Source organism: Staurois parvus, unplaced genomic scaffold (genome assembly GCF_062004578.1).
Source record: "Staurois parvus isolate SC_StPar_1 unplaced genomic scaffold, SC_StPar_1.0 ptg000422l, whole genome shotgun sequence".
Taxonomy (NCBI): Eukaryota; Metazoa; Chordata; class Amphibia; order Anura; family Ranidae; genus Staurois; species Staurois parvus.
The window spans coordinates 592,215-605,252 of NW_028318218.1; the positions used below are offsets into that span (position 1 = coordinate 592,215).

The 13,038-nt window shown below is 39.8% G+C and overlaps 1 protein-coding gene across 2 annotated transcripts in view; it reads left to right on the plus strand.

Moving 5' to 3' along the window:
* CNTN5 (contactin 5) overlaps positions 1–13,038 on the plus strand; it is a 607,120-nt gene that overhangs the window by 546,127 nt on the left and 47,955 nt on the right. The window lies entirely within an intron of this gene.

Consider the following 13,038-nt stretch of genomic DNA (forward strand, 5'->3'; position numbering starts at 1 on the left):
ATTCTGACCCTACCAGTTGAATACTGCAGCAACCAGTCTGCCCATTCTCCTCTGACCTCTGACATCAACAAAGCTTTTTCGTCCACACAACTGCTGCTCACTAGATATCTTCTTTTTTTTCGTACCATTCTCTGAAAACCCTAGAGATGGTTGTGCATGAAAATCCAAGTACATCAGCAATTTTTGAAATACTCACACCAACCCATCTGGCACCAACAACCATGCCATGTTCAAAGTCACTTAAATCCCCTTTCTTCCCCATTCTGATGCTTGGTTTGAACTTCAGCAAGTTGTCTTCAGCACGTCTAGATGCTTAAATGCATTGACTGTGATTGGCTGGCTAGCAATTTGTGTTACAAAGCAATTGGACGGGTGTAACTAATAAAGTGGCCACTGAGTGTATATGGGTACTGTTTTACCTGCTGACAGATTTGTAATGCTCTTCACGTAGTCTTTTATTAGAGACTCCCCTGCCAGACATCAAAGCCAAGTCTGAGACCTTCACTACACCTACAGCACTACAACATGACCTGATCACACCCCCAGCTTGTGATTGAACTTAAAGGAGAAGCAGTACACTGATCAGGTCATCCCCCTGCTTGCTGTGCTCTCTCCTATGTGCAGCAGTTTCACTGCCAGCAAGTGTGCACTGCAGCAGGGCCTGACTCTCTTCTAATGCTGACTCTCTCTTTCCCAGTTTGACTGCTGCTACACAAGTGGATTACAGGGGTTTGATACCACATTTCAGGTACCTCTATTAGTTGAATAAAAATTATGAATAATATAAAATGAATGCAGATATATAAAAAATGATTAGGTGTATTTAAAAAACAAGTACAAGTACCCAAAATACAGCATTTGTGGATCACAAGGAACATGCTGATAATAGAAGACAGCAGAGTGACAGAGAGATGAGTTCATCAGTCTACTGTTTCTCTTTCACTGCCCAGCCACAGGCTGGAGTACTGACAAGGTCTCCAGGTTTCCAGGTCTCCAGGCTGGATGTGCTCTTTGGCAAGTCTCTGTAAATCTTAGGACCAGATAGACAGAGATACAAATCCTTTGGTGGGAAAAACAGCCCCCATCTGTATATTTGATCTATGTGTGTCTAGAGTCAAGCTTCAAAGAGTCGTTCCAACCAAATCAGATATTTCAGTTTATGATAGATGCTGGAATGGTAAACCACATGAAGATTTGTATACTTCTTGCGGTTTCTTTTGGTGATTTATCAGCTCTTGAGTACCCTGCTCTATCTTTATTAGATCTTATATTTAGTTTATTTATGGAGAAATTAAAAGGAGATGCAAGAGAATGCAAAGGTGGGTTGGAATGCTCTGGTTAACAAATACAAAGTCAGGAGCTGTGGCCAGGCTATAGTATTTAGAACATCTAACAGGCTCAGTTCCACAAATAACTAAAATATCCCTTTAGACACTTTACATGTTGTTGTTTATCATATGTAGAAAATTTGATATTCAGAAAAAACTTGCCCATGATCCCTTATGTTATGAAAACAAACATTTTCCAAAGTTTTTTGTTATAAGCCTTTTAATTATCTTCCATGTCATTCACAAGAAGACCAGCTATGAAAGTCAGGAATATGGCTTAACTCTGAATTTCTTGATAACTTTGGCAGCCCCTGCTGTATACCCATGAGGGCTATGGAATTGTACCCACGGCCACTTAATTAAAGCTGTTGCAGGCACCTGTGGAGAGCCAGTTCTTAATGTCATCTGGCAATTATAGGTAACTCTAGGTGGTGCCGCTGTGAAGATGGAGGTTGCAGAGAATCCCGTTCTTCTGTGACAGTGCCACATATGGAATATAGCATTTTGCACACTGTTTTTATTTATGCTTCATTACTGGAAATGTGCAATTTAATTGCTTCAACTGAGTTATGGACACATTGGAAGTTCAATTAGCCTTTCTGCCTCCGTGGGTTTCACATACTAAGGAATGCTTAAAGGGCAGTAATCACCAAGTTCAAATCACTGTACTACAGAAACCAAAGGTGCAGTCATGTCTTCATTTTCTCAGCAAATATTTCTGAGGATGAAATGAATAGTGATTTTACAAATAAAAGTTTTGTTTATTGAAAAGAACCTATCTCAAGATGTCGAGGTGACCCTATCACTACATAGTCACTTGTACAGAAGGAATGCCTTGTTAAAGAATAGGCAATGTACTTAGCTTTCCTGGAAGCCATGTGTTAATTGCCACATCTCTGCTTCCCCCCTGGCTGCTGCAGGGTTTCAACTCTTCGGAGGGGTTTAATACCGCTTTCCTCTACTGTAATTATCTCAGGTGCACTAAGAAGTCCCTACATGGTCACTTGCAGAGAAGGAATTCCCTGAAAAAGAATAGTCAATGTACTTCGCTTTCCTGGAACCCATGTGTTAAATGCCACCACTCTGCTTCTATCCTGGCTGTGCAAGGTTTTCAACTCTTCAGAGGGGTTGAATACTGGTTTCCTCCTCTCTACTTATCTCAGGTGCTCTAAGAGGTCACTAAGTGGTCACTTGTACAGAAGGAATGCCCTGTAAAAGAATAGGCAATGTACTTTTTTTTCCCGAAACCCATGTGTTAAATACCACCACTCTGCTACTTCCCTGTCTGCTGCAGGTTTTTAACTCTTTGGAGGGATTGAATACCTGTTTCCTCCATCATACTTATCTCAGGTGTGTTAAGAGATCACTAAGTGGCCACGTGTACAGAGTGAATGCCCTGTAAAACAATAGGAAATGTACTTTCCTTTCCTAAAACCCATGTGGTAAATGCCACCACTCTGCTTCTCCCCTGGTAGTTGCAGGTATTTGACTCTTCGGAGGGATTGCATACTGGTTTCAACCACCATACTTATTTCGGGTGCGTTAGGAGGTCACTATGTGGTCATTTCTACAAAAGAATAGGCTGTACACTTACCATTCCAGGGGCCCATGTGTTAAAATATTGCTGCTTTGCTTGACCCTGGCCACTGCAGATATTCAACTTATCAGATGGGTTGAATAGCTGCTACCCTCACTGTACTTTTCTCAAAAGCGCTAAGAGTTCAGAGTAAGCCTATCACTACATGATCACTTGTTCAAAAACAATGCCCTATAAAAGAATAGACAATGTACTTACCTTTCTGGCATGTGTTATTCTGTTGCCACTTTTTCCGCTCACCCCAGCTGTGGTAGGTATTTGACTCTTCAAATGTGTCAAATACCTACATAAAGTGGAACTTCAGTCTCTCAATCAGCATTGAGTATTTTAATCCTTATGCTGCTAGCATTAGCAAATAGATAAGAAAGAATATCCTATTTATTTGTTTTAAACCTTTTTTAACATTTATTCAGTTCCTGGTCTCCAGGAGGGGACGAGGGGTTTGTGCAGCTAAGCACAAGCTTCTGCCTGAATTCCTGTGCTAAGGGCAGATAGATTCCAGGAAGTACATGAATAATCTGTCCTTATTCAAGATGGCCTTGGCTAGAAATGCTAGGGGGTGTTTTCTCACAAAATAAAGCATGGAGATATGGATGGTTCAGTTTGCTTTGAATAAACAAAATGAATAAATAGCGTACTTGGTTTGTGCTGCTCAGGTGCAGTATAGTTCGCCTTTAATCTCATTACACATTGTAGTTTCTCCCAGTGGCTCATAAATTGTTTGAGTGATATATAAACTGGTGAGAGCAATCACTGGGTGTGGTGAGTTAGCTGGTATATTACAAACAAAATGGCAGCATTCCAACACATGTTGCTGGAAAAAAAATTATATTGCCCCTTATTTTACAGGGTGTTCATTCTCTTCAACAGACCCACTTTAAAGGGAACCTGTTACCAATGTGCATTTGTAATAATCTGAATCTTAATTCCTGAAATAATACAAACTTACCTCTCATGGATTTTGTGTTTTTATTTTTTTACTCATGTCCATAGAGCAGAAATATCAGGCTATGTGTCAAGTCGACAGGCCATCCTATCACCTCAATGAGTTCAGTACTGATTTCCAGTGCCATATTATATACCACAATGTGCCATACCACTTAAAATTATAAATATACATCAGTTGCCATTATTTATGTTGCATATCAAAAATGTAAACAATATTGTGAAATATGAAAAAATAAAGAAATAAGAGTAAAATAGTAAAAAGCAGTGTCAATATCCAATAGCAGTGTCCATATGATTAACAAAAAAGTCCATATATGAAATTTCCTCAGACTTGCATAGTTCACTTTAAAATGCAGTAACTCGTGCTTTTAAAATAAAATATTTTGTGCGGAAAAACTTGCATAGACAGGCCCCCCCACCGGTTGTGCTCTTACCTCAGGCACATGACCAGTTATGTGAGGTCATATAATGCTTGTGTCCCTTTAAATGGGCCAGAGTATGGATGAGATGATATCCTGCTGTTTGGGGTCCTTCTCCACTCAAACGATAATCTTCCCTGCCATGGTGGTTAATATAGAGGAATGAATCAAATCATAGTATATTATCCTTTAAAAAGCCTTTTTATTAATAAAAGTAATACATTCACATATACTCTTTGTATAAAACTGGTTTGTTCACAAAATGTGTCCTCCAGAACTTTTCCTATGGTGAAACACCTAAAATTGCCAGCTGGTGTCAGTATTGTACCTTTGAGCATCATGATGTTAAAGCCCCTCCCCTACGCGTTACGCCTCCGGTTACGTGGCTTCATCAGGGTAATTGATTGAGTGAAGCGTGGCACAATGTGGTATATATTATTGATTTAGCACACTAGTATGAGTATGTGTTAGGTGCAAGCGATTCACCATTAGCACATTAGTAGGTTTTTAATTCACATAGCAGCTCACAAGCTTTCAAATTTACTGATTTCCAGTGCCGTTGCTCTCTGACAATTGCATGCTGTGATTTTTCCCACCTTAAATTCCTTTTTGCTGTGTTTTTCTAATTTGCAAATACACAATTACATTTCCATTACAAAATTCACTAACAACCTCTTCAAATCTTCAAATTGTATATTTTCTGAAAGCAGAACTTATTGTTTATTTTGTAGAAAATAAATGTTGTATTTGGTATTAATTTACTCTGCACACTTTCATGTTAAATAATGAACCCCTTTCCCTTCACAATCCCTATATTAATGTTCCGCAGCACAGGATTTGTTAATAAATGTCTCCAAAATGGGCTTTCAAAAACAGTGCTCAGGAACCAATAAATATGAATCCCAATCATGTGAAAGACAATTACAGTGATCACATGGCTGTGTTTACAAACAGGACAGCACTGGATAGCTGAGCTATCATTATGTCTTGCACAGAGGGAAGAATTTTTGACAGTAGCAGTCATTCAAAATGTACATATATATAAAATTTTGTAAAACAAAATATTATATATTTTCATATTTATGTCCTTTTGGCAGCTTATAAAGAATATGAAATTTTATTAGAACAGTGTACCAAATAAAAGCCCATGGTCACCAAAAGGCTAATAGAAATCTTGTGGTTTTATTAAATCTTACATAATTAAAACTGAGCAAGTGAAGAATAAAAGGTCTTCTTCAGTTAAAGCCGCACATCAGAATAAACCTTAGATCCAGATATATATGTAGCTGAAGTTATAGGTAATTTGGGACTTTTCCTGAAAAAAGATTGGCTGTGATTATTACTGATTGGGCTCTGGCCAAGCTCAACTTTTGCAGGAAGAGTTAAGATATACAGTTGTGTTCAAAATAATAGCAGTCAGACATCACTAACCTGATCAATCACTGTTTTTGGTAGAAATGATATTTCTACATGGCAAATAATTTACTAGCAGGTGTAGTAGAGTAATAGAAATCCAACAGACCCAACAGCCATGACATGCATGCTGCTGATTCTGTGTAATTGAATCAGTATTTGAAAGGGGCATGTTCAAAATAATAGCAGTGTGGAGTTCTATTAGTGAGGTCGTTCATTCTTTGAAAAACAGGTGGCAATTATTGCCCTTATTTAAGGAAGGAAGGCAGGAAATGTTGTACATGCTGGTTACAGTGCATTTCTCTCTGAAATTCTGAGGAAAATGGGTCGTTCCAGACATTGTTCAGAAGAACAGCGTACCTTGATTAAAAAGTTGATTGGAGAGGGGAAAACATATAAAGAAGTGCAGAAAATGATAGGCTGCTCAGCTAAAACGATTGCAGATGCTTTAAAATGGCAACCAAATCCTGAAAGACGTGGAAGAAAGCGAAAAACTACCATTCAAATGGATAGAAGAATAGCCAAAATGGTAAGGACTCGTCCAACAATCAGCTCCAGGAAGATCAAAGAAGGTCTAAAGTTACCTGTGAGTACTGTTACAATTAGAAGACGCCTATGTGAAGCCAAGCTATCTGCAAGAAGTCCCCGCAAAGTCCCACTGTTGAAAAAAAGACATGCAAAGAGGTTACAATTTGCCAAAGAGCACATTGACTGGCCTAAAGAGAAATGGCGCAACATTTTGTGGACTGATGAAAGTAAGATTGTTCTTTTTGGGTCTAGTGGCCGGAGACAGTTTGTCAGACGACCCCCAAACACTAAATTCAAGCCACAGTACACTGTGAAGACAGTGAAGCATGGTTGCGCAAGCATCATGATATGGGGATGTTTCTCATACTATGGTGTTGGGCCTATTTATCGCATACCAGGGATCATGGATCAGTTTGAATACATCAGAATACTTGAAGAGGTCATGCTGCCTTATGCTGAAGAGGAAATGCCCTTGAAATGGGTGTTCCAACAAGACAACGACACCAAACACACCAGTAAACATGCAACATCTTGGTTCCAGACCAACAAGATTGACGTTATGGAGTGGCCAGCCCAATCCCCGGATCTTAATCCAATAGAAAACTTGTGGGGTGACATCAAAAATGTAGTTTCTGAGGCAAAACCAAGAAATAGAGAAGAACTGTGGAATGTAGTCCAATCAATCCTGGGCTGGAATACCTGTTCACAGGTTTCAGAAGTTGGTTGACTCCATGCAACACAGATGTACAGCAGTTCTCAGAAACAGTGCTTATACAACGAAATATTCATTAAGTGATTCAAAGGAAAGCAAAATCTTCAAACATTTTTCAGTTTATATAGTGAATATTTGAGTTTGTAAAGAAGAATACAAACACTGTTATTTTTTTGAACAGTCTAATATTCACTTTTCTTCAATTTCTTTAGAGGAACAACACAAATTTGATATATTTTTCTTCATGTTTTGATTTATAATAGAATGTGTAGTGTTCCCAATGCATTTGTGTGGATGGAAATAAAAGCTATTAGAAGGATTTTGAGCTTTATTCACTTTTTTCAACACACTGCTATTATTTTGAACACAACTGTATATTCATATATATTCAGTACACAAGATTTATAAGTACATAAAAATAAGTATATAAAATATAATTATGTATATATAAATTCAAATTACAAAATACAAATTAGAAAATATTAAATATTTAGCAACCTTTTTTCAGTGTTTAATTGGTAATTATAGTTTACAACAGTCAGAATTTGTTGGCCATATTGTAGAAAGTTAATTTTAAATATGTGACCCTGAATCTTTCTGACTGATATTGTGTGTGCTGCTCTGGGTGATGGGGGAAATCTTTGTCCCCTCCAACTGCAGCTTACACAGCAGGCATCAAGGGTTTAGATCTCTAGTTTCTCCATAAATTGGTACAAGTTATAATTATAAGTGAAGTAAAAATAAAGAGATGAAAATACAAAACCGATGGTCAGGTGCACTGGGCAGGGGTCACGGGGGGAGAGGAAGCATCTGTGGAGCAGTTAGTCACTCTATGGGGGGGGTCATTGATGAAAGGGGCAGGTGGGGACCCTAAGGTAGGGAGGGACACTGATATAAAAGTCCCCCTTATACCAGTGTCCTCGCTCCCCTCTTCCATCAGTGAACCCCTTTACCTTAGTGTATTCACTCTGCAGACTCTGGTGTAAAGGGGATCTCTGATGTTAGAGGTTCTCTGGTCACCATATCACCCCCTTACATCAGAGTTCACAGCATTCCCCCTTATATCAGAGTCAGAAGAGTTCACCCTTGCAGTACAAGGGGAAACTTTGCAGATTCTGAGGTAAGGAGGAACTCAGCAAACTCTGATGTACGGGGGGGGGGGGCTCTGGTGATCAGATAATCTCTTACACCAGAGTTCTATTTTACACTGAAGTCTTTCCCCCTTACATCAGGGCCCACAGAGTTCCCCTTTACATCAGGGTCTGCAGAGTTCCCCTTTACATCAAGATCCACAGAGTTCCCCCTTGCACTTTTAGGCAAACCCTGCAGATGTAGGGGAACTCTGATGTAAAGGGGGTTCTGGGAACACTGGGAACTATGATGTAAGGGGGGATTCTGATATAATGGTAGGAAGGGTGCCCACTGCAGAACATGTGAAAGGGGCCCGTGACGGAAGTAAAGGGCCTGGTGCTCACAGGGAAGGGCCCTGGGCTCAGGTCATGGAGCCCTTCATGTTTTTTTGCACTGGGGCCCTGAAGGTTCTAGTTATGCCTCTGAATTCACCCCTGTGTTTTCAAAAAATATATATTTTGGGATATTTTAGCAAATTTTTAAACCTAATATAGCTATTTTATCAGAATTTAAAACATTTATTTGTCCATCTGAGGTGCTAGATTGAGGGCCACGTGAAATGTTAATAACTGTCTAGTATATTCTGTGATAAACCAACACAGTTGCTAAACTTGTGGACTGCTTATATTTTATGTCCCTGTTTTCCCTTTCTTTTTTTTTTCTCATTTCCTTTTTTTTAATCAAGTTTTTTCTTTTTCTCTTGTTCTTACTTTTTTTTTTATTCAATCTGTTTCATTTTTGCCATGGCCAGGAAGCACAACATGTGTACAACAGTGAGCACATGCTAGTGAGCACATGCTAGCTGCATGCTAGTGTTCAGGTGGGTGGTTGGGGGGCTGCTCAACCACCTGGTTTTAGGTCCCCCCCCCCAGCTGCACATGTGAACAAAGCCTCTATGGAATAAACTAAATGATCTTAACCCAAAAAACACAAACCCTGTGAATGTGGAGAAAATGAATAAAACTTTTTTTTTTTCAAATTTCTCTTTAGTAGCTTCTAATCAAAATTCACAGATTCTGCTTTGATGAAGTGTTGCTGAACTATCTCCTATTCATGAGCAATAATGAATGCACAATGTACTGGCAGACTCATGTTCATTGTAACCCATGAAACTTTCTGATACAGCTGTAATTCTGACACGGTATAGAAATCCCTGCAGCAGAATTATTTCTTGTTTCCTTTACAAGTTTATCATTTGATTGCTCGCAAGTAGTTCTCACCAAAATAATACCGCTTTCCCCATCTCTCTACTATTATGTCGTGAATTCATTTTGTGACATGTAATTTCGTAAACATCCTCCAGTATTGCTAGACTATTGAATAAATTAAATTCATGACAATCGCCAGAGAAAAAAAGAAGAAAAAATCAACTTTACGCTATTAAAAAAAAGAAATAGAAGATATAGCACTGCATCAAACAGGCAGCTGTATTCATTAGCATATAAAACAGAATTCCAATGTGTTTCTACTTGAGAAAACTTTTTCAGCATAGTTGATTTCATTAGATGTTTTACTGTGTTCTATAATGCATAGTGACTTGTTTTATAGAAATAGATTGACTTGCTTCAGCCGCATTGCTACTAGATTATACAGTCATGTTTTCTTAGGCTGCCGCCATTTATTTAAATGTTCTGCCTGTGAGGACCTTGTGAATTATTATGTACTGAAATGTTTAATAGATGCTCGGAGTGTGTGTTGGGAATTCTTATGCTTTCTTCCCAGAAAATAGCCTGTAAATGGTTAGTGCCCCATTTACTACAAGTTAACATGCTGTAAAGCTTCCAGGAATGTAACTTAGCCACTTGACTATGTTTTAAGAGTAACCAAAAAATAAGATGTTCTTATATCATGTATATATCACAAACCCAATCAATTCAAATTGAGCATATGGATGAGCAGAGGAAAACTGCATTTCAGAATAATCAGAAGATCCTGAGCTCTAGACCAGTGGTCTCCAAACTCCTTGTTTGCCAGTATCTGGCCCTTGGGGCACTTTTCCCCTGACTAATGTGAGGCACTATTGATGATGTCAACGATGAGGCACCATACCTTCCACTGACACCAATGATGGGGCACCATTCCTTCCACTGACACAGGGATGAGGTACCATTCCTTCCACTGGCACAGGGATGAAGTACCATTCATTCCACTGACACAAATGATGAGGCACCATTTCTTCAACTGACACCAACAATATGGCATAATTCCTTCCCCTGATTTAAATGATGGAACACTATTCTTCCCACTGACACAAATGGGACACTATTCCTCCCACAGACAACAACAAAGGGGCACTATTCTTCCCATTAATACCAATGATGGGCCACTATTCCTTCCACTAATACCAATGATGGAGCATTATTCCTTCCACTAATGCCAATCATGTGTAGCACAGACCCCAGACTGGGCTGCCTACATTTTCCCAAGTTCTGTTCCCTATTGGATGCATGGAAGCCAGTCATACAGCAGCTTCTCAATCTCTTCATTAAACATCCAGGCAGATAGTGTCTTTTTTTACATTTATTGCTCACAAACTGGTATAGGGTATGGGGTAGGCCTTCGGATACTCCAGGACTAGTGCAACTTTAACAGAGGACTCTTGCAGTAGCAATTACCTTCTTCAGATAGGCCCCTGGAGCAGAAAAATGTGAGCATACAGCTTCGATAGGATCCCACTCTGGAAAGAGTGCTGAGTTTAAAATTTTGGAACAGTCTCTCAAAGATCTCTCACTCTTTGGCCTCTACTCGCTCTGTTCCTGTATTAATGGACACCTCATTCCAGTATCAGCCAGACCATAATCCATTAGTCTCCAGGCCAGATCTTTCTTCAGATAGGCCCCTGGAGCAGAAAATGTTAACATACAACTTCAAGGGGATCCCACACTGGAAACTGCCCTGAGTCAGCAATCTAAAACAGTCTCTCAAAGAAGGGGTAATGCAGCATCCATCTGTTTAGAATCTCACACTCTCTGGCCTCTACTCATTGTGTCCCTGTATACATGGACATCTCCTTTCAGTATCAGCCAGACCATAATCCATGAGTCTCCAGGCCAGATCCTTGACTGATTTTCTCTTGACTGTTCTCCAAGCTTTAGTAGTAGGACTCCAGGTCTCCCTGAGCTGGGACCTCAAACAACCTCCTGCAGGCCTCAGCAGCTAGCCCAGGAGGGCAGACAGCCCCTCCAGGCTGGGTCTTTCCAGGGCAAACAACCTTGCTGCTGTAGGCTTCAGACTATTTATGCACACATCAGCCTCCTGCTGGTCACTCTTTTGAACAGGGATTGGCTGAGGCTGCGTAAATATTCAACCTAGGGTCTGCATCTCCCAACCCACTATATTCCAGAACTTACTGGAATGTAGGGGGAAGTGGGCAAGCCTGCAGCCAGCAGAGCCCAGAACAGCCAGTAACAATCAAATCCTACTCCACTGGCTACAAAGGAGCCAAAATACTAAATTGAGTGAATTCTATTAGCAGCCTAAGAGGGTTCTGCACATGGGATTCTATTCCTACTCCTGCTGACCACATGTGCTATGTTATTTTTTTTTTACCCCCACTGACCACCAAGCTTAAGACATTGTTTACTCCAACAGGAGCATTTTCTACTCTCACTGGCCACAGTCCAAAGGTCTGAAGCACAGAGAACTGGCCCTTTTTTTTTAGACCTCTGCTCTAAATAGCTGAGTTTACATGCAAGTTACAAGTGTTGTCTTTTTCTGTAAAAGGTCATACATGTTCTTTCCCATTTTCCATCACTGTTGGTCCTTTAATTCTTTTCTGCCTTTAAGGCTAAGTTCACCTTTGGAACATGTTACATCCTTGTTTAGGTAACATGCCCCCCTCAACACCCCCCCCCCCCCCCCCCGTGACAGCAAACAGGGGTTATTTTCCCCACGCAGCCACTGACGCATTTGAAATCAGCATGACTGTGCAGAGCTCTGCCCACACAGCTGTGTAATTCATTCACAGATAGACCCATTTTCCACCACGGCAGATGTGTAGTTCTAAATGGTCCTAGTGTTTGAGATAGCTATTAGAAGTAGCAGCCACAACAGTGTGGGGTCTATTTTATAAACAGTCATTGGACAAAAGTCACACCGTAATGCAGGCTGCACAAATTTTGACCATAATTTCTCTAATAAATGACTTCCTATGGTTGTCAGCTCCATCTATTGGTCCTATTGTTGGATATTTTCTCATTGATGCATTTCAGAAATCTATATTGTATTATGGCCAGTAGATGGAGCTGACAATCATAAGAAATAATCTATTACAAAAATGACGGCCAAAATTTTTGCAGCCTGCACGAATGTATGTGTCATTCATCCAAACAATGTTTTATAAATAGACCACTATGTAAAGCAGGCCACAAACATTGTAATCCAAGCTTCCAATCGCCATACAATGCCATGTAAATATACCAACAAAAGTGTACATTGAGGTCTTGCTGTCAACATAAATTCATACAGTATCTAGTCAAGGAGGCAGGTATTGATAAACAAAAAAAAGGAGAAGGAGCCTATTGAGCATGCTCCGAAATGCATTACCGCCCCCTTCACCTCCTACATCCGACTCTGCTCTCCTAGCTTCATTTTGATGCACAGGCACATCATGGACTCTACTTTCTGATCATATAGACAGATTTTGCTGCTGGACGGCTGGATGTCCCACCCGGATCTAATTACCACACGATGAGTCTTTTTAACTATTTATCTTGTAAGTGCAATTTATCCATTGTTTACTAAATACAGTTGTGTTCAAAATAATAGCAGTCAGACATCACTAACCTGATCAATCACTGTTTTTGGTAGAAATGATATTTCTACATGGCAAATAATTTACTAGCAGGTGTAGTAGAGTAATAGAAATCCAACAGACCCAACAGTCATGACATGCATGCTGCTGATTCTGTGTAATTGAATCACTAATTGAAAGGGGCATGTTCAAAATAATAGCAGTGTGGA